Source organism: Alosa pseudoharengus, unplaced genomic scaffold, assembly GCF_046254945.1.
Source record: "Alosa pseudoharengus isolate Yale_2024_CS ecotype anadromous, Long Island Sound unplaced genomic scaffold, YU_APseudo_1.1 YU_APseudo_1.1_scf_17, whole genome shotgun sequence".
Taxonomy (NCBI): Eukaryota; Metazoa; Chordata; class Actinopteri; order Clupeiformes; family Clupeidae; genus Alosa; species Alosa pseudoharengus.
Genome location: NW_027468640.1, coordinates 32,270,411 through 32,293,907, shown reverse-complemented (window position 1 = coordinate 32,293,907; position 23,497 = coordinate 32,270,411). Strand labels below are relative to the sequence as shown.

Sequence of the window (23,497 nt, the reverse complement as noted above, 5' to 3'; positions counted from 1 at the left end):
TTCCACTCATTGTGACTCAGTGACGAGGTGGCCGAGTGGTTATGGCGATGGACTGCTGACACATTGTGCTTGGGATATTTGATGCCCTATCTCACAACTGCCACAAATAATCAGCAATGTGAAACCTCGATAACTTTCCGTCAGAAAACATTCCACTGAATGTGCCCAGTGACGAGGTGGCCGAGTGGTTAAGGCGATGGACTGCTAATCCATTGTGCTCTGCACGCGTGGGTTCGAATCCCATCCTCGTCGATTCTATTCTTTCCGAAGATGCACTATCATTAAGGGCCATGTTTTCACCTATCTCATAACTGCTACTATATAATAACTGACATCAAACCTCAGCGGTTTTCTATTGGAAAACTTTCCACTCGCCGTGAGTCACTGACGAGGTGGCCGAGTGGTTAAGGCGATGGACTGCTAATCCATTGTGCTCTGCACGCGTGGGTTCGAATCCCATCCTCGTCGATTGCATTTGCAAAGGGTGTCATCTCTTTCCAAAGATACAGTATCGTTAAGGGGCATATTTTGACCTCGTAACTGCTAAAGATAATCAGTAATGTCAAAGCTCAATGCCTTTCCTTTGGAAAACTTTCCACTCATTGTGACTCAGTGACGAGGTGGCCGAGTGGTTATGGCGATGGACTGCTGACACATTGTGCTTGGGATATTTGATGCCCTATCTCACAACTGCCACAAATAATCAGCAATGTGAAACCTCGATAACTTTCCGTCAGAAAACATTCCACTGAATGTGCCCAGTGACGAGGTGGCCGAGTGGTTAAGGCGATGGACTGCTAATCCATTGTGCTCTGCACGCGTGGGTTCGAATCCCATCCTCGTCGATTGCATTTGCAAAGGGTGTCATCTCTTTCCAAAGATACAGTATCGTTAAGGGGCATATTTTGACCTCGTAACTGCTAAAGATAATCAGTAATGTCAAAGCTCAATGCTTTTCCTTTGGAAAACTTTCCACTCATTGTGACTCAGTGACGAGGTGGCCGAGTGGTTATGGCGATGGACTGCTGACACATTGTGCTTGGGATATTTGATGCCCTATCTCACAACTGCCACAAATAATCAGCAATGTGAAACCTCGATAACTTTCCGTCAGAAAACATTCCACTGAATGTGCCCAGTGACGAGGTGGCCGAGTGGTTAAGGCGATGGACTGCTAATCCATTGTGCTCTGCACGCGTGGGTTCGAATCCCATCCTCGTCGATTGCATTTGCAAAGAGTGTCATCTCTTTCCAAAGATACAGTATTGTTAAGGGGCATATTTTGACCTCGTAACTGCTAAAGATAATCAGTAATGTCAAAGCTCATTGCTTTTCCTTTGGAAAACTTTCCACTCATTGTGACTCAGTGACGAGGTGGCCGAGTGGTTATGGCGATGGACTGCTGACACATTGTGCTTGGGATATTTGATGCCCTATCTCACAACTGCCACAAATAATCAGCAATGTGAAACCTCGATAACTTTCCGTCAGAAAACATTCCACTTGAATGTGTCCAGTGACGAGGTGGCCGAGTGGTTAAGGCGATGGACTGCTAATCCATTGTGCTCTGCACGCGTGGGTTCGAATCCCATCCTCGTCGATTCTATTCTTTCCGAAGATGCACTATCATTAAGGGCCATGTTTTCACCTATCTCATAACTGCTACTATATAATAACTGACATCAAACCTCAGCGGTTTTCTATTGGAAAACTTTCCACTCGCCGTGAGTCACTGACGAGGTGGCCGAGTGGTTAAGGCGATGGACTGCTAATCCATTGTGCTCTGCACGCGTGGGTTCGAATCCCATCCTCGTCGATTGCATTTGCAAAGGGTGTCATCTCTTTCCAAAGATACAGTATCGTTAAGGGGCATATTTTGACCTCGTAACTGCTAAAGATAATCAGTAATGTCAAAGCTCAATGCCTTTCCTTTGGAAAACTTTCCACTCATTGTGACTCAGTGACGAGGTGGCCGAGTGGTTATGGCGATGGACTGCTGACACATTGTGCTTGGGATATTTGATGCCCTATCTCACAACTGCCACAAATAATCAGCAATGTGAAACCTCGATAACTTTCCGTCAGAAAACATTCCACTGAATGTGCCCAGTGACGAGGTGGCCGAGTGGTTAAGGCGATGGACTGCTAATCCATTGTGCTCTGCACGCGTGGGTTCGAATCCCATCCTCGTCGATTGCATTTGCAAAGGGTGTCATCTCTTTCCAAAGATACAGTATCGTTAAGGGGCATATTTTGACCTCGTAACTGCTAAAGATAATCAGTAATGTCAAAGCTCAATGCTTTTCCTTTGGAAAACTTTCCACTCATTGTGACTCAGTGACGAGGTGGCCGAGTGGTTATGGCGATGGACTGCTGACACATTGTGCTTGGGATATTTGATGCCCTATCTCACAACTGCCACAAATAATCAGCAATGTGAAACCTCGATAACTTTCCGTCAGAAAACATTCCACTGAATGTGCCCAGTGACGAGGTGGCCGAGTGGTTAAGGCGATGGACTGCTAATCCATTGTGCTCTGCACGCGTGGGTTCGAATCCCATCCTCGTCGATTGCATTTGCAAAGGGTGTCATCTCTTTCCAAAGATACAGTATCGTTAAGGGGCATATTTTGACCTCGTAACTGCTAAAGATAATCAGTAATGTCAAAGCTCAATGCTTTTCCTTTGGAAAACTTTCCACTCATTGTGACTCAGTGACGAGGTGGCCGAGTGGTTATGGCGATGGACTGCTGACACATTGTGCTTGGGATATTTGATGCCCTATCTCACAACTGCCACAAATAATCAGCAATGTGAAACCTCGATAACTTTCCGTCAGAAAACATTCCACTGAACGTGCCCAGTGACGAGGTGGCCGAGTGGTTAAGGCGATGGACTGCTAATCCATTGTGCTCTGCACGCGTGGGTTCGAATCCCATCCTCGTCGATTCTATTCTTTCCGAAGATGCACTATCATTAAGGGCCATGTTTTCACCTATCTCATAACTGCTACTATATAATAACTGACATCAAACCTCAGCGGTTTTCTATTGGAAAACTTTCCACTCGCCGTGAGTCACTGACGAGGTGGCCGAGTGGTTAAGGCGATGGACTGCTAATCCATTGTGCTCTGCACGCGTGGGTTCGAATCCCATCCTCGTCGATTGCATTTGCAAAGAGTGTCATCTCTTTCCAAAGATACAGTATCGTTAAGGGGCATATTTTGACCTCGTAACTGCTAAAGATAATCAGTAATGTCAAAGCTCAATGCTTTTCCTTTGGAAAACTTTCCACTCATTGTGACTCAGTGACGAGGTGGCCGAGTGGTTATGGCGATGGACTGCTGACACATTGTGCTTGGGATATTTGATGCCCTATCTCACAACTGCCACAAATAATCAGCAATGTGAAACCTCGATAACTTTCCGTCAGAAAACATTCCACTGAATGTGCCCAGTGACGAGGTGGCCGAGTGGTTAAGGCGATGGACTGCTAATCCATTGTGCTCTGCACGCGTGGGTTCGAATCCCATCCTCGTCGATTGCATTTGCAAAGGGTGTCATCTCTTTCCAAAGATACAGTATCGTTAAGGGGCATATTTTGACCTCGTAACTGCTAAAGATAATCAGTAATGTCAAAGCTCAATGCTTTTCCTTTGGAAAACTTTCCACTCATTGTGACTCAGTGACGAGGTGGCCGAGTGGTTATGGCGATGGACTGCTGACACATTGTGCTTGGGATATTTGATGCCCTATCTCACAACTGCCACAAATAATCAGCAATGTGAAACCTCGATAACTTTCCGTCAGAAAACATTCCACTGAATGTGCCCAGTGACGAGGTGGCCGAGTGGTTAAGGCGATGGACTGCTAATCCATTGTGCTCTGCACGCGTGGGTTCGAATCCCATCCTCGTCGATTCTATTCTTTCCGAAGATGCACTATCATTAAGGGCCATGTTTTCACCTATCTCATAACTGCTACTATATAATAACTGACATCAAACCTCAGCGGTTTTCTATTGGAAAACTTTCCACTCGCCGTGAGTCACTGACGAGGTGGCCGAGTGGTTAAGGCGATGGACTGCTAATCCATTGTGCTCTGCACGCGTGGGTTCGAATCCCATCCTCGTCGATTGCATTTGCAAAGAGTGTCATCTCTTTCCAAAGATACAGTATTGTTAAGGGGCATATTTTGACCTCGTAACTGCTAAAGATAATCAGTAATGTCAAAGCTCATTGCTTTTCCTTTGGAAAACTTTCCACTCATTGTGACTCAGTGACGAGGTGGCCGAGTGGTTATGGCGATGGACTGCTGACACATTGTGCTTGGGATATTTGATGCCCTATCTCACAACTGCCACAAATAATCAGCAATGTGAAACCTCGATAACTTTCCGTCAGAAAACATTCCACTGAATGTGCCCAGTGACGAGGTGGCCGAGTGGTTAAGGCGATGGACTGCTAATCCATTGTGCTCTGCACGCGTGGGTTCGAATCCCATCCTCGTCGATTGCATTTGCAAAGGGTGTCATCTCTTTCCAAAGATACAGTATCGTTAAGGGGCGTATTTTGACCTCGTAACTGCTAAAGATAATCAGTAATGTCAAAGCTCAATGCTTTTCCTTTGGAAAACTTTCCACTCATTGTGACTCAGTGACGAGGTGGCCGAGTGGTTATGGCGATGGACTGCTGACACATTGTGCTTGGGATATTTGATGCCCTATCTCACAACTGCCACAAATAATCAGCAATGTGAAACCTCGATAACTTTCCGTCAGAAAACATTCCACTGAATGTGCCCAGTGACGAGGTGGCCGAGTGGTTAAGGCGATGGACTGCTAATCCATTGTGCTCTGCACGCGTGGGTTCGAATCCCATCCTCGTCGATTGCATTTGCAAAGAGTGTCATCTCTTTCCAAAGATACAGTATTGTTAAGGGGCATATTTTGACCTCGTAACTGCTAAAGATAATCAGTAATGTCAAAGCTCATTGCTTTTCCTTTGGAAAACTTTCCACTCATTGTGACTCAGTGACGAGGTGGCCGAGTGGTTATGGCGATGGACTGCTGACACATTGTGCTTGGGATATTTGATGCCCTATCTCACAACTGCCACAAATAATCAGCAATGTGAAACCTCGATAACTTTCCGTCAGAAAACATTCCACTTGAATGTGTCCAGTGACGAGGTGGCCGAGTGGTTAAGGCGATGGACTGCTAATCCATTGTGCTCTGCACGCGTGGGTTCGAATCCCATCCTCGTCGATTCTATTCTTTCCGAAGATGCACTATCATTAAGGGCCATGTTTTCACCTATCTCATAACTGCTACTATATAATAACTGACATCAAACCTCAGCGGTTTTCTATTGGAAAACTTTCCACTCGCCGTGAGTCACTGACGAGGTGGCCGAGTGGTTAAGGCGATGGACTGCTAATCCATTGTGCTCTGCACGCGTGGGTTCGAATCCCATCCTCGTCGATTGCATTTGCAAAGGGTGTCATCTCTTTCCAAAGATACAGTATCGTTAAGGGGCATATTTTGACCTCGTAACTGCTAAAGATAATCAGTAATGTCAAAGCTCAATGCCTTTCCTTTGGAAAACTTTCCACTCATTGTGACTCAGTGACGAGGTGGCCGAGTGGTTATGGCGATGGACTGCTGACACATTGTGCTTGGGATATTTGATGCCCTATCTCACAACTGCCACAAATAATCAGCAATGTGAAACCTCGATAACTTTCCGTCAGAAAACATTCCACTGAATGTGCCCAGTGACGAGGTGGCCGAGTGGTTAAGGCGATGGACTGCTAATCCATTGTGCTCTGCACGCGTGGGTTCGAATCCCATCCTCGTCGATTGCATTTGCAAAGGGTGTCATCTCTTTCCAAAGATACAGTATCGTTAAGGGGCATATTTTGACCTCGTAACTGCTAAAGATAATCAGTAATGTCAAAGCTCAATGCTTTTCCTTTGGAAAACTTTCCACTCATTGTGACTCAGTGACGAGGTGGCCGAGTGGTTATGGCGATGGACTGCTGACACATTGTGCTTGGGATATTTGATGCCCTATCTCACAACTGCCACAAATAATCAGCAATGTGAAACCTCGATAACTTTCCGTCAGAAAACATTCCACTGAATGTGCCCAGTGACGAGGTGGCCGAGTGGTTAAGGCGATGGACTGCTAATCCATTGTGCTCTGCACGCGTGGGTTCGAATCCCATCCTCGTCGATTCTATTCTTTCCGAAGATGCACTATCATTAAGGGCCATGTTTTCACCTATCTCATAACTGCTACTATATAATAACTGACATCAAACCTCAGCGGTTTTCTATTGGAAAACTTTCCACTCGCCGTGAGTCACTGACGAGGTGGCCGAGTGGTTAAGGCGATGGACTGCTAATCCATTGTGCTCTGCACGCGTGGGTTCGAATCCCATCCTCGTCGATTGCATTTGCAAAGGGTGTCATCTCTTTCCAAAGATACAGTATCGTTAAGGGGCATATTTTGACCTCGTAACTGCTAAAGATAATCAGTAATGTCAAAGCTCAATGCCTTTCCTTTGGAAAACTTTCCACTCATTGTGACTCAGTGACGAGGTGGCCGAGTGGTTATGGCGATGGACTGCTGACACATTGTGCTTGGGATATTTGATGCCCTATCTCACAACTGCCACAAATAATCAGCAATGTGAAACCTCGATAACTTTCCGTCAGAAAACATTCCACTGAATGTGCCCAGTGACGAGGTGGCCGAGTGGTTAAGGCGATGGACTGCTAATCCATTGTGCTCTGCACGCGTGGGTTCGAATCCCATCCTCGTCGATTGCATTTGCAAAGGGTGTCATCTCTTTCCAAAGATACAGTATCGTTAAGGGGCATATTTTGACCTCGTAACTGCTAAAGATAATCAGTAATGTCAAAGCTCAATGCTTTTCCTTTGGAAAACTTTCCACTCATTGTGACTCAGTGACGAGGTGGCCGAGTGGTTATGGCGATGGACTGCTGACACATTGTGCTTGGGATATTTGATGCCCTATCTCACAACTGCCACAAATAATCAGCAATGTGAAACCTCGATAACTTTCCGTCAGAAAACATTCCACTGAATGTGCCCAGTGACGAGGTGGCCGAGTGGTTAAGGCGATGGACTGCTAATCCATTGTGCTCTGCACGCGTGGGTTCGAATCCCATCCTCGTCGATTGCATTTGCAAAGGGTGTCATCTCTTTCCAAAGATACAGTATCGTTAAGGGGCATATTTTGACCTCGTAACTGCTAAAGATAATCAGTAATGTCAAAGCTCAATGCTTTTCCTTTGGAAAACTTTCCACTCATTGTGACTCAGTGACGAGGTGGCCGAGTGGTTATGGCGATGGACTGCTGACACATTGTGCTTGGGATATTTGATGCCCTATCTCACAACTGCCACAAATAATCAGCAATGTGAAACCTCGATAACTTTCCGTCAGAAAACATTCCACTGAATGTGCCCAGTGACGAGGTGGCCGAGTGGTTAAGGCGATGGACTGCTAATCCATTGTGCTCTGCACGCGTGGGTTCGAATCCCATCCTCGTCGATTCTATTCTTTCCGAAGATGCACTATCATTAAGGGCCATGTTTTCACCTATCTCATAACTGCTACTATATAATAACTGACATCAAACCTCAGCGGTTTTCTATTGGAAAACTTTCCACTCGCCGTGAGTCACTGACGAGGTGGCCGAGTGGTTAAGGCGATGGACTGCTAATCCATTGTGCTCTGCACGCGTGGGTTCGAATCCCATCCTCGTCGATTGCATTTGCAAAGAGTGTCATCTCTTTCCAAAGATACAGTATTGTTAAGGGGCATATTTTGACCTCGTAACTGCTAAAGATAATCAGTAATGTCAAAGCTCATTGCTTTTCCTTTGGAAAACTTTCCACTCATTGTGACTCAGTGACGAGGTGGCCGAGTGGTTATGGCGATGGACTGCTGACACATTGTGCTTGGGATATTTGATGCCCTATCTCACAACTGCCACAAATAATCAGCAATGTGAAACCTCGATAACTTTCCGTCAGAAAACATTCCACTGAATGTGCCCAGTGACGAGGTGGCCGAGTGGTTAAGGCGATGGACTGCTAATCCATTGTGCTCTGCACGCGTGGGTTCGAATTCCATCCTCGTCGATTGCATTTGCAAAGGGTGTCATCTCTTTCCAAAGATACAGTATCGTTAAGGGGCGTATTTTGACCTCGTAACTGCTAAAGATAATCAGTAATGTCAAAGCTCAATGCTTTTCCTTTGGAAAACTTTCCACTCATTGTGACTCAGTGACGAGGTGGCCGAGTGGTTATGGCGATGGACTGCTGACACATTGTGCTTGGGATATTTGATGCCCTATCTCACAACTGCCACAAATAATCAGCAATGTGAAACCTCGATAACTTTCCGTCAGAAAACATTCCACTGAATGTGCCCAGTGACGAGGTGGCCGAGTGGTTAAGGCGATGGACTGCTAATCCATTGTGCTCTGCACGCGTGGGTTCGAATCCCATCCTCGTCGATTGCATTTGCAAAGAGTGTCATCTCTTTCCAAAGATACAGTATTGTTAAGGGGCATATTTTGACCTCGTAACTGCTAAAGATAATCAGTAATGTCAAAGCTCATTGCTTTTCCTTTGGAAAACTTTCCACTCATTGTGACTCAGTGACGAGGTGGCCGAGTGGTTATGGCGATGGACTGCTGACACATTGTGCTTGGGATATTTGATGCCCTATCTCACAACTGCCACAAATAATCAGCAATGTGAAACCTCGATAACTTTCCGTCAGAAAACATTCCACTTGAATGTGTCCAGTGACGAGGTGGCCGAGTGGTTAAGGCGATGGACTGCTAATCCATTGTGCTCTGCACGCGTGGGTTCGAATCCCATCCTCGTCGATTCTATTCTTTCCGAAGATGCACTATCATTAAGGGCCATGTTTTCACCTATCTCATAACTGCTACTATATAATAACTGACATCAAACCTCAGCGGTTTTCTATTGGAAAACTTTCCACTCGCCGTGAGTCACTGACGAGGTGGCCGAGTGGTTAAGGCGATGGACTGCTAATCCATTGTGCTCTGCACGCGTGGGTTCGAATCCCATCCTCGTCGATTGCATTTGCAAAGGGTGTCATCTCTTTCCAAAGATACAGTATCGTTAAGGGGCATATTTTGACCTCGTAACTGCTAAAGATAATCAGTAATGTCAAAGCTCAATGCCTTTCCTTTGGAAAACTTTCCACTCATTGTGACTCAGTGACGAGGTGGCCGAGTGGTTATGGCGATGGACTGCTGACACATTGTGCTTGGGATATTTGATGCCCTATCTCACAACTGCCACAAATAATCAGCAATGTGAAACCTCGATAACTTTCCGTCAGAAAACATTCCACTGAATGTGCCCAGTGACGAGGTGGCCGAGTGGTTAAGGCGATGGACTGCTAATCCATTGTGCTCTGCACGCGTGGGTTCGAATCCCATCCTCGTCGATTGCATTTGCAAAGGGTGTCATCTCTTTCCAAAGATACAGTATCGTTAAGGGGCATATTTTGACCTCGTAACTGCTAAAGATAATCAGTAATGTCAAAGCTCAATGCTTTTCCTTTGGAAAACTTTCCACTCATTGTGACTCAGTGACGAGGTGGCCGAGTGGTTATGGCGATGGACTGCTGACACATTGTGCTTGGGATATTTGATGCCCTATCTCACAACTGCCACAAATAATCAGCAATGTGAAACCTCGATAACTTTCCGTCAGAAAACATTCCACTGAATGTGCCCAGTGACGAGGTGGCCGAGTGGTTAAGGCGATGGACTGCTAATCCATTGTGCTCTGCACGCGTGGGTTCGAATCCCATCCTCGTCGATTCTATTCTTTCCGAAGATGCACTATCATTAAGGGCCATGTTTTCACCTATCTCATAACTGCTACTATATAATAACTGACATCAAACCTCAGCGGTTTTCTATTGGAAAACTTTCCACTCGCCGTGAGTCACTGACGAGGTGGCCGAGTGGTTAAGGCGATGGACTGCTAATCCATTGTGCTCTGCACGCGTGGGTTCGAATCCCATCCTCGTCGATTGCATTTGCAAAGAGTGTCATCTCTTTCCAAAGATACAGTATTGTTAAGGGGCATATTTTGACCTCGTAACTGCTAAAGATAATCAGTAATGTCAAAGCTCATTGCTTTTCCTTTGGAAAACTTTCCACTCATTGTGACTCAGTGACGAGGTGGCCGAGTGGTTATGGCGATGGACTGCTGACACATTGTGCTTGGGATATTTGATGCCCTATCTCACAACTGCCACAAATAATCAGCAATGTGAAACCTCGATAACTTTCCGTCAGAAAACATTCCACTGAATGTGCCCAGTGACGAGGTGGCCGAGTGGTTAAGGCGATGGACTGCTAATCCATTGTGCTCTGCACGCGTGGGTTCGAATCCCATCCTCGTCGATTGCATTTGCAAAGGGTGTCATCTCTTTCCAAAGATACAGTATCGTTAAGGGGCGTATTTTGACCTCGTAACTGCTAAAGATAATCAGTAATGTCAAAGCTCAATGCTTTTCCTTTGGAAAACTTTCCACTCATTGTGACTCAGTGACGAGGTGGCCGAGTGGTTATGGCGATGGACTGCTGACACATTGTGCTTGGGATATTTGATGCCCTATCTCACAACTGCCACAAATAATCAGCAATGTGAAACCTCGATAACTTTCCGTCAGAAAACATTCCACTGAATGTGCCCAGTGACGAGGTGGCCGAGTGGTTAAGGCGATGGACTGCTAATCCATTGTGCTCTGCACGCGTGGGTTCGAATCCCATCCTCGTCGATTGCATTTGCAAAGGGTGTCATCTCTTTCCAAAGATACAGTATCGTTAAGGGGCATATTTTGACCTCGTAACTGCTAAAGATAATCAGTAATGTCAAAGCTCAATGCTTTTCCTTTGGAAAACTTTCCACTCATTGTGACTCAGTGACGAGGTGGCCGAGTGGTTATGGCGATGGACTGCTGACACATTGTGCTTGGGATATTTGATGCCCTATCTCACAACTGCCACAAATAATCAGCAATGTGAAACCTCGATAACTTTCCGTCAGAAAACATTCCACTGAATGTGCCCAGTGACGAGGTGGCCGAGTGGTTAAGGCGATGGACTGCTAATCCATTGTGCTCTGCACGCGTGGGTTCGAATCCCATCCTCGTCGATTGCATTTGCAAAGGGTGTCATCTCTTTCCAAAGATACAGTATCGTTAAGGGGCGTATTTTGACCTCATAACTGCTAAAGATAATCAGTAATGTCAAAGCTCAATGCTTTTCCTTTGGAAAACTTTCCACTCATTGTGACTCAGTGACGAGGTGGCCGAGTGGTTATGGCGATGGACTGCTGACACATTGTGCTTGGGATATTTGATGCCCTATCTCACAACTGCCACAAATAATCAGCAATGTGAAACCTCGATAACTTTCCGTCAGAAAACATTCCACATAATGTGCCCAGTGACGAGGTGGCCGAGTGGTTAAGGCGATGGACTGCTAATCCATTGTGCTCTGCACGCGTGGGTTCGAATCCCATCCTCGTCGATTCTATTCTTTCCGAAGATGCACTATCATTAAGGGCCATGTTTTCACCTATCTCATAACTGCTACTATATAATAACTGACATCAAACCTCAGCGGTTTTCTATTGGAAAACTTTCCACTCGCCGTGAGTCACTGACGAGGTGGCCGAGTGGTTAAGGCGATGGACTGCTAATCCATTGTGCTCTGCACGCGTGGGTTCGAATCCCATCCTCGTCGATTGCATTTGCAAAGAGTGTCATCTCTTTCCAAAGGTACAGTATCGTTAAGGGGCATATTTTGACCTCGTAACTGCTAAAGATAATCAGTAATGTCAAAGCTCATTGCTTTTCCTTTGGAAAACTTTCCACTCATTGTGACTCAGTGACGAGGTGGCCGAGTGGTTATGGCGATGGACTGCTGACACATTGTGCTTGGGATATTTGATGCCCTATCTCACAACTGCCACAAATAATCAGCAATGTGAAACCTCGATAACTTTCCGTCAGAAAACATTCCACTTGAATGTGTCCAGTGATGAGGTGGCCGAGTGGTTAAGGCGATGGACTGCTAATCCATTGTGCTCTGCACGCGTGGGTTCGAATCCCATCCTCGTCGATTCTATTCTTTCCGAAGATGCACTATCATTAAGGGCCATGTTTTCACCTATCTCATAACTGCTACTATATAATAACTGACATCAAACCTCAGCGGTTTTCTATTGGAAAACTTTCCACTCGCCGTGAGTCACTGACGAGGTGGCCGAGTGGTTAAGGCGATGGACTGCTAATCCATTGTGCTCTGCACGCGTGGGTTCGAATCCCATCCTCGTCGATTGCATTTGCAAAGAGTGTCATCTCTTTCCAAAGATACAGTATCGTTAAGGGGCATATTTTGACCTCGTAACTGCTAAAGATAATCAGTAATGTCAAAGCTCATTGCTTTTCCTTTGGAAAACTTTCCACTCATTGTGACTCAGTGACGAGGTGGCCGAGTGGTTATGGCGATGGACTGCTGACACATTGTGCTTGGGATATTTGATGCCCTATCTCACAACTGCCACAAATAATCAGCAATGTGAAACCTCGATAACTTTCCGTCAGAAAACATTCCACTTGAATGTGTCCAGTGATGAGGTGGCCGAGTGGTTAAGGCGATGGACTGCTAATCCATTGTGCTCTGCACGCGTGGGTTCGAATCCCATCCTCGTCGATTCTATTCTTTCCGAAGATGCACTATCATTAAGGGCCATGTTTTCACCTATCTCATAACTGCTACTATATAATAACTGACATCAAACCTCAGCGGTTTTCTATTGGAAAACTTTCCACTCGCCGTGAGTCACTGACGAGGTGGCCGTACCCTCCACTAAATGGACTGCTCTAACAAGTCCTAACAAAGTCCTAACAAGTCCTAACAAAGTCCTAACAATTCCTAACAAAGTCCTAACAATTCCTAACAAGTCCTAACCGTTACTTACAACTCCTAACAACTCCTAACAGAATCCTAACAAGTCCTAACAACAGCGGGGCAAAAGAGCCAATCGTATGCTTCGAAACAGTTGACGTTCCAAGGGGGCAAAAGAGCCAATCATATGCGTCGAAACAGTTTACCGCTCCTAGGGGGCGGGCGCCATCTCTCGAGCGCACAGTGTTCTGATAGGTGACTGACGGTGACGATACAGTTCATCCTCAGGTAACTTTATTTACCAGCGGCGAATATCTCTCGACACTAAAAGTAAGTAGAACTTACTAAAATTATGTAAATCACCGAAGTGAAATCGTAAAAGTATGTGGTGTGTTTGTAAATAGTAACTTTTGTTAAAAATGCGTCAGCCAAATGTAATGTAATAGTGACAAAACGTTGGATGTTTTTCGTGTTTGGACGGTCACAAAACCTTAAGGGATAACGCGTATCGCTATGTTAATTAGTTTCTTTACTGAACGTTTTTACGTGTCTGTCCTGTGTCCATCAAACTAAACTAGAGCAGAGATGCTCAATTTTGTGTACGTAAGTGTTTATGCCGCTGCTAAGTTTGATAAGACGGTGACAAAACCTCAAAGGATAACGCTGATCGATATGTTAATTATTTCTTCTGCTTTTAACTGTCTTTTGCGTGTCTGTCTTGTGTCCATGAAACTAAACTAAAACAGAGATGCTCAGTTTTGTGTAAACTTGTTTCAAGACGCGGTAACGGTTACGTGAAATGTCGCTGCTAATTTTGGTCTAAATTTAGCACATGTGACGTCATCAGACGCCACCGCGCTCTTTGAAGAACCGCGCTAAACAAGATTCTAAATGCTTTGATATCGATATTACTACTGTATGATATACCTTCTGTATGTAGCATCCCTGATGATAGTTCCTCAAACTTGACTTATAAGGGAAATGGAGGGAGTTCATTGGTTCATAATTTTATCAGTAGCTGTGATGTTGTAGCTTAATTTCCTATCTGTCTATCTGTCTGTGCATGTAGACCTACACGTTGCCTAACAGCCTAATGACTGCCTCTTGTCCTATAGAGATGCCAAAGGAAGGAAAGCCAGATTCATTCTGGGCTGGCGTCATGATCCTGTTTGCCCAGGGGAAATATAAATTTTCCACTGGCCAGAGACCTGGAAGCAGACATTGGAAGGCAGTGATAGAGAGGATAAAGAGTTGTCCCTTGACCCCTCTATTTGGTCTAACTGTCAGAAAAACAGACATTTTTGGGAAAAAGATCCCCTGCAAATGTGGCTACCATGATGTAAGTAATGTCATTGAATCCTTAAACATATGATGTGAGATAAAGATGCTGACAAATGCTTCCTCTACAGCTGTTCCCCATGGCTGGTGCTTCGTTGTATGTGCTTGATTCTCCAAATTACTTTTTTTGATGCAGAGTTTTGTGTGATTTAGAGGATAAGAGGATATAGAGAGTAAATACAAAATGTTGTTTTCCCCCAGTCAGGACAGCAGACAGGGACCGCAGCAGGTCCACATCAAACAGGGACCGCAGCAGGTCCACATCAAACAGGGACCGCAGCAGGTCCACATCAAACAGGGACCGCAGCAGGTCCACAGCAGACAGGGACTGGCGGTACTTTTATGACATGCTCCCTTTGTGCTCAGGAAGTGCTCTCTGACCAGTTTACTCAGCACCTGTCAGACTTCCATGTCCAGGAGCAGTGTGAGCACTGCGGCACAAAGGCCAAGGGAGCTGTCGGGTTATCAGAGCACCTTGAGAAGTGTAATGTCTTAAATTCTCCCACAGACCTCCCAAACATTTCTCCTCCAACACCTTCAACCCGTCCTTCCACTACCCTAGCCCAAGAGACACTGACACCATTCGTCTCTCCCCGAGATGCTCCAGCTCCAGTCTGCCTCACAGCCCAGGAGACGACACCAACCACAGTGTGCTCCTGGTGAGTTCATATTTAATATCTTCATAAATTGATTGAATTGGATACTTGAACAAAATGTTTAACAATTAACACACTGAAAAATGTTCTCTTGTGTGTTTTGTTTTCTGTCTTTGCAGGCTGCATGATCGCCAAAAGAGAACTGAACGGGATTCTTTACTGCAGGGCGTGCAGCTTCCACAGCAGATTGCCGTGGCTAAAAACTCCCTCCTGGAGGCGCGTGACCTACCATCACAGCCAGTTCAGCATGGACACACTCCTTTGGAGTTCCAGGAGCCTGAGAACCGTGAAGGTCATGCAATAATCCGCCAGCGCCATTCCAGAACACCTGTACCACTGTCCGCCAGTGCCATTCCACACACAGGTGGGGGAGACGCAGCTATTTCCAAGCACGATGCTGCTTCCTCACAAAACAGCTGTATGGAGGGCTGGTCCTCTACCTTCCAGCCATCCCCAACACACTACCAGAGCTGGACTTCCTTTCTTCAGGCACCCCTGGAACAAGCCCAGGAGTTCTCATCTGGCTATCAGCTGCCCCAGCTCACACTCAAGGCTGGTCTTCTTACCAGGCACCCCTGGCACACTCTCATGTTTGGTCCTCCACCCACCCACCACTCTCAGCATCCACCCAGGGCTGGTCTGCCACCCACCCACAACCTTCAGCATCCACCCACGGACCACCACCCTCAGCATCCACCCAGGGCTGGTCCTTCAACCAGGGCTGGTCTGCAACCCACCCACCACCCTCAGCATCCTCCCAGGGCTGGCCTGCAACCCACCCACCACCCTCAGCATCCTCCCAGGGCTGGCCTGCAACCCACCCACCACCCTCAGCATCCTCCCAGGGCTGGCCTGCCACCCAACCACCACCCTCAGTATCCACCCAGAGCTGGTCATCCACCTCCTCCTGTCCTGACCAACCTAGGTTCCCTCACCAAGCACTAGATCCCTTTAATCGCCAGCGTGAATGGCGATTACACAAGGCAGCCCTTGAGAACCAGGAGCGAGTGAGGAAAGGTGAGCTCCCAAAGAAGAGAAAGGCAAAAGAGAGCTACCACTATGAGTGTAAGCTGTGTGGTCAACCAAAATTAAAGCAAACTGGACACACAGGTTCGTGGCAAATGGTACTGCCCTGCATCTGGACAGACCCTTAAGGAGTGGAGAAGCTCTTTGTAAATACACTTTTTTTTATTAATATTTTTGCTAATAATATTTTGTATTTATTTTAAGAAAATATGTTCACATTCACTGTTCAAACAATTTGCAAAGAAAAAAAGTATATTTGCTGTTGCAAATAGAAAAAAATAATTAGTTGCTGTTGCAACTATTTTTAAAAAACAAAAACATAGGATAGTTGCCAATGCAACTATTTGCAAAAAAAAAAGAAAAGAAAAAACAAAACAAAAACACAACTCTTGTGGTGTAACAGTAACACGTCCATCCTTTGGGTGGGAGACTCCAGGTGCAAATCCTGGCAAGAGTGTGCAACTTGTTGGCCCAATCAGTATTTAATTAAAAAATCATTTTATCAGGCCAGTGATAACCTTCATGCAGTCTCCTTCAAGTTGTTTTCCTGCAGCTTCTGTTCCACCTTCTTTCTGTAATCCTCCTTAGCTTCCTTCAGCTTGAATTTGAGTTCCCCTTGCACTCGCCTCAGCTCTGCCATGTCCCCCTCTCTGAACGCCATCTTTTTCCTGTTAAGAAGGGTCTTGACATTGCTGGTTATCCAAGGCTTGTTGTTGGGAAAGCAGCGTACAGTTCTGGTGGGAACAACAATGTCCATGCAGAAGTTCAGGTAGTCAGTTGTGCACTGTGTGACCTCCTCTAAGTCCTCTCCATTCTGTAACACACTCCAGTCAGTACACTCGAAGCAGTCTCTCAGAGCCTCATCCACTTCGGGTGTCCACTTCCTGAAGGTGCGTGTGGCAACTGGTAGCCTCTGTACTTTGGGCTTGTACATTGGCTGGAGATGAATGAGGTTGTGGTCTGACTTTCCCAGTGGGGGGAGGGGGTTTGCACTGTATGCATCCCTCACGTTTGCATACATGAGGTCTATTGTCCTGTTTTTCCTTGTAGGGCAGACAACATACTGGTAAAAATGTTTGAGTGTGGAATCCAGTGTTATGTGATTGAAGTCGCCAGAGATCACAAAAAAGGCGTCAGTGTGTTGGGTTTGAAGCCTTGCGATTGTGGAGTGGATGACGTCACACACTGTATCCGGGAGAGCTCGAGGTGGAACGTAAACACAGACAGCAATTGCGTGCGAGAACTCCCTCGGCATGTAGTACGGACGGAGACTAACCGCTAATAACTCCACATCCTTACAGCATAGTCTCCTTTACTGTTAGATGTCCGGGATTGCACCATCTATTGTTAATGTACAGCACCAGTCCGCCTCCCTTCTTTTTGCCAGAAAGTTTACAGTCTCTGTCCAAACTACACTGAAGCCAGGCAGCTCAATGTTAGAAGTGGGGATATGGCTTGTTAGCCACGTCTCCGTAAAGCATAACAAACTACATTCTCTGTACAACTTCTGGTTTCTTACCAGGGCATCCAGTTCGTCAGTCTTATTAGCCAGTGAGTTCACGTTTCCCATCACAATCGATGGAACTGAGGGCTTGTATCTCCACTTCTTCTCCGGACGCCTCGTCTTCACTTTTACTCCCGCTCTGCAACCCCGAAAGCACCACAGTTCCTCCGGAACACAGCCAGCATTCCGTCGTAGTGCGATCAGCTGGTTCCTTGTGTACACAAACTTGCTGTCGTTGGAGCGTTGTAATATGTCCGTATCCATAGGATAGAATAAAAACATTCCTCAAAGTGTGTAATCCAAAAAGTTGCGAAGTAAAAAGTAAACAAAAGACGTAGAAACAAACACTAAGGGCCCTATCATGACATTCTAAAGTGCATCGTCACTCGTCAAAAGTCTATTCAAATTTAGTAGGATGTCCAGTTCACATTGGGAGGGTTTTCGTTCTCAAAAGTGGAGCGCATGGCGTAACAAGGTGTTCCTAGGTCTTTTAATCAGTCATATGGGTGTGTTTGGGGCGTAACATCATTTTAAACCAATGAGAATGACATCTGCCATTCCCTTTAACGGCGCAACGCGCGATATGTCAAATAAATGCATCGGTATTTTGGCATTCAACGGCGCATTTGAAGGAGGCTGCTTGCGAGACCGTATGGAATAGTCATTCTTAAACCATGCTTTACTAAAACCTAGCATAGCCTTCACGCATTTGCACTCGTCTATTATTTGAACTCATTGGCAAAGTGAAACTAACTTCACCAAGGAGTCAGTCAACGACAAGACAGTTATATGCAGTTACTTTCACTATTGACTGACAATGGGTTACCATCGAAAACATAGGCTGGAAAAAGCAACACTTACCCTAATGTTGCTCAAATGACTGAATAAAACAACATTTATCCTGCAGAGGAGTTGCTTATATCTCGTGACAGTGCGTCTTCAGCTGTGCTCCATACGTGTCTCTCGCCTCTCCCCTAATCACTTTTAACCGTCATTACCAATTTGCAAATGATGGTGAATAACTACTCATCATGAGATGTACAGTATTTCGTAATATCTTTATTCTAATTATGTTTACCATTGTAATCGTGCAATTTGTAATGCTTTGCATGGACGTGCGCTGGTGTGCGTTCATGAATGATAGAAGGATGGTGCGTGCACCTGCCAATATGACTGTTGACATGCGCTCTTAAAATAGCATATGAACAACTCGCCATTGACTTCTGACCAGGTTTAGGTGGTGTATGATAGCGATTTTTAGACAATGCGCCAGGTCCCTCCCTAGGTTGTTAATTGCCACACCCCTGGGCGCAATGCTTAAAAAATAAAGGTGCAAAATAACGAATTCAACTTCGCGCCAGTGAATAACGAACTTTACGCCATGCGCTGGTGACCGAAAATACAGCCCTAAGACACGGAGCTGCTGAGTAGGCTGCCACACTTGACGGCGCCGGAACCGGACATGCAAGCGCCAATGAATCGTGCTCTCACGACAATCACGCCGTTAAACTTAAATAGGTTAACATCACTCTAAGTTCGCCTTCAAGCAAGGAAAACGATGATTTGAAGACATCTGTTTCGTTGGAAGGGCAAGGGGATAGCAACAGGGCAACACAGAGACAGGCCCGATGGCAGGGCTGTTATGAGAGTATTAAAATATGGGATATTCTACGGGAAAACATTAAAACGGCAAGACAGCGGGGGAAAGTTAAAATATGTGATAAACACGGAAAAAGTTGGCATGCATTGTTTCGGTCCCCGTGCACAGGGATTATTTGTCATATTATTAATCACATATGATTATTACGGGATTCACTCGCAGTTAACCAAATATTTCTTTATTAGGGCAGGACAGGCATATTTCTGGCTATTCAATTATTTCTAAACCAGTCTGCTAAAGTCTGTATTGAAGTCTGTGTAGGGTTTTCCAGGCTCCATTTCTTTTTAACGAGACACCCTGCTCACTTGAGACATCTACCGGTTGTTTGGGTTGTTGCAGCGTCGTTGCAGTGTCACTGGAAAAATACAAATTAAAGGAACACGCCACCCAATGTCAGTAGTAATATATGTTCTTACCTTAACTTTCACGAGTTGAGTCATACCTCTCCCGTGTCGGTACGTGCACTCCAACGCTCTGGTGCGCGGCTGGACTGTGTTAGCATGTTGCTATGCTAGCGGGCTTTGACGGTAACTAAGCGTAGAAGTAATCAGAAACATCCACGTTTTCCCGACTTAAATACAGTTGCACTAGTAGTTGATAGAAATGCTACGGCCACACAACATGAAACGTCGCGATTTTCCAAGCGAATAAACCGGAGAACTACAATGTGTGGCGCAATAGCACTTGGGAGTACTTCGACCTAGCGTAGTAGTATTGTTAACACCTAATTGTAGATCCTATACACCACAGAGTTTAGAATCCATGCTGGATCGACCCTCAGCCTCTCCCTCCCCTCTGAGCGAGAGAGAGGCACACACACTAGAGATGCGCTGATGGGCTATTATTTCAACCATAACTGCACAGCAGTTTGTTTTAATGTAGGCTATATGGGTGATGCAGCGCTGCTGACTTGAGGCTAGAAAGCCCTTGCCTGTTCTAGAAAGACTGATCCAATGCAGCAAATATATTAAAAGGCTAAAGTCGTACATTGGCTATGTTGTAGCCTATCCCCAGAATATCAGCAGCAAACTCAGTCTCTGTCTCGCAAAACAGTCTCCAAATAAAACGCACATCGGCCTGTTGCCTATTCTGCCAGCTTGTGACAATATATCGTCCAAAATGCTTGATTGCATTGCATTCTCCACATTTTTAGCTAAATTTTCATGTACCACATCAGCATTTTTGTTCAGTGAATCTTTTGTAAATTGCTTTACAATAGCGTCGGGCCCTTGTCAGCAGCCTTCGGCTTGCCTCTGCCACTATTCACTCCTTGTCTTCCGATGTCATTTCTGAGTCATCTACAGATGTTTACACACATTCACCTCCCTAAATAGAACCAACTTGACGTTCACTTCAACCTGTGTTATATCCTAGATGAGACTGCCTGGGTTATTTTGTTTCGATATTAGCCTATAGGCCTATATAGCCTAAAACACATAATTGTAGCCTACCATTCAGGGAATAGGCATTAAAAAAAGAGAGACAGATAGTGATATGACTCAGAAATGACATCGGGCGATGGCAGTGCGAGATGTTCAGAACGTAAGAGCTAAAACTTCTACAAACTCAATAACATCCAGCGGAAAAAGAAGGTATAGGGCCTACGAAAAATAGTCGGAAAACTTAGATAAGGCAAGCAAGCAAGTTTGGCGGTTGTTACTAAAAATGTGAACATGCACGTTGTGCGGTGGACTTTCAGAATGAATGGAGTCGGAGTTTCTTTAATAGGCTATCGAGGCGTCATATTTGTCCGATGGCCTGCTATAAAATGCTGTCTGTCTGAAAAAGACGCGCTCGTGCAGTCAAAATGAATGGGAGTCTTCAGAACAGGCTTGTCAGTCACCCTGACATAACAGTGTGTAAAGTAGCCTATAATGTGAATGACTTGTTATTTTATCAAGGATTTCTTTCTTTTTGCAAAAAATAAAGTACAATAGGCATTAATTAGTAGGCCAGGAGCATGTTGAAATTATGTGGCAAATTGCGTTTTTTATTACAATGATAAAATTGTAAAAGGACGTGACCGAAGCTGAGGCAAGCCTGGCAATAGGCCTATAGGCCCGACGGTAATTGTAAAGCAATTTACAAAAGATTCACTGAACAAAAATGCTGATGTGGTACATGAAAATTTAGCTAAAAATGTGGAGAATGCAATGCAATCAAGCATTTTGGACGATATATTGTCACAAGCTGGCAGAATAGGCAACAGGCCGATGTGCGTTTTATTTGGAGACTGTTTTGCGAGACAGAGACTGAGTTTGCTGCTGATATTCTGGGGATAGGCTACAACATAGCCAATGTACGACTTTAGCCTTTTAATATATTTGCTGCATTGGATCAGCGCTGCATCACCCATATAGCCTACATTAAAACAAACTGCTGTGCAGTTATGGTTGAAATAATAGCCCATCAGCGCATCTCTAGTGTGTGTGCCTCTCTCTCGCTCAGAGGGGAGGGAGAGGCTGAGGGTCGATCCAGCATGGATTCTAAACTCTGTGGTGGATAGGATCTACAATTAGGTGTTAACAATACTACTACGCTAGGTCGAAGTACTCCCAAGTGCTATTGCGCCACACATTGTAGTTCTCCGGTTTATTCGCTTGGAAAATCACAACGTTTCATGTTGCGTGGCCGTAGCATTTCTATCAACTACTAGTGCAACTGTATTTAAGTCGGGAAAACGTGGATGTTTCTGATTACTTCTACGCTTAGTTACCGTCAAAGCCCGCTAGCATAGCAACATGCTAACACAGTCCAGCCGCGCACCAGAGCGTGGAGTGCACGTACCGACACGGGAGAGGTATGACTGAACTCGTGAAAGTTAAGGTTAGAACATATATTACTACTGACATTGGGTGGCGTGTTCCTTTAAAGTTGCGTGATACCGCGTGATCCCGCGTGCGGACCGCGAGTGAAGCTGGCCAATAGAGCCCGACCGATAAAGGATTTTGAAGGCCGATACCGATACAAATATTTGTTGATTTAAAAATCCGATATTCCGATATATCGGCCGATATATATATATTTTTTTTTTTCAGAAACGCGCAACAAAACATTAACAGATTTCCCTAACATTAGTTATTTGTAGTTATTTATGAGTATTGACTAAAATAATATGATAATGCCTTTTAAAAACAAACTTGTTTATTTTTAAATAATATTGTCACAGTGGAACAGAGGAACATCAAAATATATTAAAGTTCTGATAAATAAAATGTATAAAAATAGAAACTTAAGATATGAAACTTAGTCTTTTGAACAAAAACACAATAACAACAACAACCAAATCAAAGTTACCAGTATTAAAAGACTTGGTAAGTTTCATAAATACAACTTTCATAAATACAACTGAACTAAGACTTAATAATTACAAAAAAATAATGATGACATTATTACTATCATCATCATTTGTATTATCATTAAACAAGATAAAGGTCACTCCTAAAAGTTTGAGTGTGCGTGTGTAATAATTAGTCCCTATTGCCTTATAAGCTACCTTATAATTACGATGTCAGCTTGCTTATCCCTTTACCTGCACTTTTAAAATTATTTCCATCAATAATTGCTGCCTGCCTTCTAAAGCCTACTATTTAGTGATCTAAATTCATGTAACTCGTTAATGAACGACAGTCTGAAACGCACACTTGGCGTCATTGGATTTCACACACGTGTAAAAGAAAAGCTAACTTTTATGCACAAGCTACGTTTGACACTTTTTCTCTATGTCTAAATGTTCACTCCTCGCACGTCTAACTTACATTTTACAATGCAGCGACTGTAACTACAGATATACTAGTTATAAATAGTAATCATTACTTTAGTTAGGCAGAATAAGTTCGTTGTGGTTTCCAAGCTCATTAATGTTAACGTTAGCGGTCTTCCACTGATGGCATTATCTAGCTTTGTGGTTAGCTAGTCTATGATGAGCCATAATTTAGCAATGGATAACGTCATACTGCAAATTGTAAAACATGCGCTTTCAAAATAACAGGCCGGGGAGAGATGACACGTCTCACTGCTATAACTGTCACGCTATTAAAGAAATACATCTTCAGTCACATTGTAAAAAGTTAAAAGGACAGACAGTCAACTACACTGTAACAATTACTAGCTAATTCCGCTTCACTCTCGACTTATTTAACAGCAGCAAAACTGTACATTGTTTTCACGAATTTTGTCATGCTTATTTGAGTTAAGATAATTGATGGGGATGTTCTTTTAATTGTTATTCAAGCAATGTATGTCTCGTGACCAAATCACCATGAACACACTTCACTGATGATGTCACTCGCGGATAACTGGTTCT

General features: G+C 44.7%; 36 non-coding genes across 36 annotated transcripts; all 36 read left to right on the top strand.

The window, feature by feature from the left end:
* The first annotated feature begins 170 nt into the window (after positions 1-170).
* Positions 171-252, top strand: trnas-gcu (transfer RNA serine (anticodon GCU)). The gene has a single exon. It is a non-coding gene; the product is annotated as a tRNA-Ser (tRNA).
* Positions 253-386: 134 nt separating this feature from the next.
* trnas-gcu (transfer RNA serine (anticodon GCU)) lies at positions 387-468 on the top strand. The gene has a single exon. It is a non-coding gene; the product is annotated as a tRNA-Ser (tRNA).
* Positions 469-763: 295 nt separating this feature from the next.
* trnas-gcu (transfer RNA serine (anticodon GCU)) lies at positions 764-845 on the top strand. The gene has a single exon. It is a non-coding gene; the product is annotated as a tRNA-Ser (tRNA).
* A 295-nt stretch (positions 846-1,140) lies between these two features.
* trnas-gcu (transfer RNA serine (anticodon GCU)) lies at positions 1,141-1,222 on the top strand. Its single transcript has one exon. It is a non-coding gene; the product is annotated as a tRNA-Ser (tRNA).
* Positions 1,223-1,518: 296 nt separating this feature from the next.
* Positions 1,519-1,600, top strand: trnas-gcu (transfer RNA serine (anticodon GCU)). The gene has a single exon. It is a non-coding gene; the product is annotated as a tRNA-Ser (tRNA).
* A 134-nt stretch (positions 1,601-1,734) lies between these two features.
* trnas-gcu (transfer RNA serine (anticodon GCU)) lies at positions 1,735-1,816 on the top strand. Its single transcript has one exon. It is a non-coding gene; the product is annotated as a tRNA-Ser (tRNA).
* A 295-nt stretch (positions 1,817-2,111) lies between these two features.
* On the top strand, positions 2,112-2,193 carry trnas-gcu (transfer RNA serine (anticodon GCU)). Its single transcript has one exon. It is a non-coding gene; the product is annotated as a tRNA-Ser (tRNA).
* A 295-nt stretch (positions 2,194-2,488) lies between these two features.
* On the top strand, positions 2,489-2,570 carry trnas-gcu (transfer RNA serine (anticodon GCU)). Its single transcript has one exon. It is a non-coding gene; the product is annotated as a tRNA-Ser (tRNA).
* A 295-nt stretch (positions 2,571-2,865) lies between these two features.
* On the top strand, positions 2,866-2,947 carry trnas-gcu (transfer RNA serine (anticodon GCU)). The gene has a single exon. It is a non-coding gene; the product is annotated as a tRNA-Ser (tRNA).
* Positions 2,948-3,081: 134 nt separating this feature from the next.
* On the top strand, positions 3,082-3,163 carry trnas-gcu (transfer RNA serine (anticodon GCU)). The gene has a single exon. It is a non-coding gene; the product is annotated as a tRNA-Ser (tRNA).
* A 295-nt stretch (positions 3,164-3,458) lies between these two features.
* trnas-gcu (transfer RNA serine (anticodon GCU)) lies at positions 3,459-3,540 on the top strand. The gene has a single exon. It is a non-coding gene; the product is annotated as a tRNA-Ser (tRNA).
* A 295-nt stretch (positions 3,541-3,835) lies between these two features.
* Positions 3,836-3,917, top strand: trnas-gcu (transfer RNA serine (anticodon GCU)). The gene has a single exon. It is a non-coding gene; the product is annotated as a tRNA-Ser (tRNA).
* Positions 3,918-4,051: 134 nt separating this feature from the next.
* trnas-gcu (transfer RNA serine (anticodon GCU)) lies at positions 4,052-4,133 on the top strand. Its single transcript has one exon. It is a non-coding gene; the product is annotated as a tRNA-Ser (tRNA).
* A 295-nt stretch (positions 4,134-4,428) lies between these two features.
* Positions 4,429-4,510, top strand: trnas-gcu (transfer RNA serine (anticodon GCU)). Its single transcript has one exon. It is a non-coding gene; the product is annotated as a tRNA-Ser (tRNA).
* A 295-nt stretch (positions 4,511-4,805) lies between these two features.
* Positions 4,806-4,887, top strand: trnas-gcu (transfer RNA serine (anticodon GCU)). Its single transcript has one exon. It is a non-coding gene; the product is annotated as a tRNA-Ser (tRNA).
* A 296-nt stretch (positions 4,888-5,183) lies between these two features.
* trnas-gcu (transfer RNA serine (anticodon GCU)) lies at positions 5,184-5,265 on the top strand. The gene has a single exon. It is a non-coding gene; the product is annotated as a tRNA-Ser (tRNA).
* Positions 5,266-5,399: 134 nt separating this feature from the next.
* Positions 5,400-5,481, top strand: trnas-gcu (transfer RNA serine (anticodon GCU)). The gene has a single exon. It is a non-coding gene; the product is annotated as a tRNA-Ser (tRNA).
* A 295-nt stretch (positions 5,482-5,776) lies between these two features.
* trnas-gcu (transfer RNA serine (anticodon GCU)) lies at positions 5,777-5,858 on the top strand. The gene has a single exon. It is a non-coding gene; the product is annotated as a tRNA-Ser (tRNA).
* Positions 5,859-6,153: 295 nt separating this feature from the next.
* trnas-gcu (transfer RNA serine (anticodon GCU)) lies at positions 6,154-6,235 on the top strand. The gene has a single exon. It is a non-coding gene; the product is annotated as a tRNA-Ser (tRNA).
* A 134-nt stretch (positions 6,236-6,369) lies between these two features.
* trnas-gcu (transfer RNA serine (anticodon GCU)) lies at positions 6,370-6,451 on the top strand. Its single transcript has one exon. It is a non-coding gene; the product is annotated as a tRNA-Ser (tRNA).
* Positions 6,452-6,746: 295 nt separating this feature from the next.
* trnas-gcu (transfer RNA serine (anticodon GCU)) lies at positions 6,747-6,828 on the top strand. The gene has a single exon. It is a non-coding gene; the product is annotated as a tRNA-Ser (tRNA).
* A 295-nt stretch (positions 6,829-7,123) lies between these two features.
* trnas-gcu (transfer RNA serine (anticodon GCU)) lies at positions 7,124-7,205 on the top strand. The gene has a single exon. It is a non-coding gene; the product is annotated as a tRNA-Ser (tRNA).
* A 295-nt stretch (positions 7,206-7,500) lies between these two features.
* trnas-gcu (transfer RNA serine (anticodon GCU)) lies at positions 7,501-7,582 on the top strand. Its single transcript has one exon. It is a non-coding gene; the product is annotated as a tRNA-Ser (tRNA).
* A 134-nt stretch (positions 7,583-7,716) lies between these two features.
* On the top strand, positions 7,717-7,798 carry trnas-gcu (transfer RNA serine (anticodon GCU)). Its single transcript has one exon. It is a non-coding gene; the product is annotated as a tRNA-Ser (tRNA).
* A 672-nt stretch (positions 7,799-8,470) lies between these two features.
* Positions 8,471-8,552, top strand: trnas-gcu (transfer RNA serine (anticodon GCU)). Its single transcript has one exon. It is a non-coding gene; the product is annotated as a tRNA-Ser (tRNA).
* A 296-nt stretch (positions 8,553-8,848) lies between these two features.
* Positions 8,849-8,930, top strand: trnas-gcu (transfer RNA serine (anticodon GCU)). The gene has a single exon. It is a non-coding gene; the product is annotated as a tRNA-Ser (tRNA).
* Positions 8,931-9,064: 134 nt separating this feature from the next.
* trnas-gcu (transfer RNA serine (anticodon GCU)) lies at positions 9,065-9,146 on the top strand. Its single transcript has one exon. It is a non-coding gene; the product is annotated as a tRNA-Ser (tRNA).
* A 295-nt stretch (positions 9,147-9,441) lies between these two features.
* On the top strand, positions 9,442-9,523 carry trnas-gcu (transfer RNA serine (anticodon GCU)). The gene has a single exon. It is a non-coding gene; the product is annotated as a tRNA-Ser (tRNA).
* Positions 9,524-9,818: 295 nt separating this feature from the next.
* Positions 9,819-9,900, top strand: trnas-gcu (transfer RNA serine (anticodon GCU)). The gene has a single exon. It is a non-coding gene; the product is annotated as a tRNA-Ser (tRNA).
* A 134-nt stretch (positions 9,901-10,034) lies between these two features.
* On the top strand, positions 10,035-10,116 carry trnas-gcu (transfer RNA serine (anticodon GCU)). The gene has a single exon. It is a non-coding gene; the product is annotated as a tRNA-Ser (tRNA).
* Positions 10,117-10,411: 295 nt separating this feature from the next.
* On the top strand, positions 10,412-10,493 carry trnas-gcu (transfer RNA serine (anticodon GCU)). The gene has a single exon. It is a non-coding gene; the product is annotated as a tRNA-Ser (tRNA).
* Positions 10,494-10,788: 295 nt separating this feature from the next.
* Positions 10,789-10,870, top strand: trnas-gcu (transfer RNA serine (anticodon GCU)). The gene has a single exon. It is a non-coding gene; the product is annotated as a tRNA-Ser (tRNA).
* A 295-nt stretch (positions 10,871-11,165) lies between these two features.
* trnas-gcu (transfer RNA serine (anticodon GCU)) lies at positions 11,166-11,247 on the top strand. The gene has a single exon. It is a non-coding gene; the product is annotated as a tRNA-Ser (tRNA).
* Positions 11,248-11,542: 295 nt separating this feature from the next.
* Positions 11,543-11,624, top strand: trnas-gcu (transfer RNA serine (anticodon GCU)). The gene has a single exon. It is a non-coding gene; the product is annotated as a tRNA-Ser (tRNA).
* A 134-nt stretch (positions 11,625-11,758) lies between these two features.
* trnas-gcu (transfer RNA serine (anticodon GCU)) lies at positions 11,759-11,840 on the top strand. The gene has a single exon. It is a non-coding gene; the product is annotated as a tRNA-Ser (tRNA).
* Positions 11,841-12,352: 512 nt separating this feature from the next.
* On the top strand, positions 12,353-12,434 carry trnas-gcu (transfer RNA serine (anticodon GCU)). The gene has a single exon. It is a non-coding gene; the product is annotated as a tRNA-Ser (tRNA).
* Positions 12,435-23,497: the final 11,063 nt, after the last annotated feature.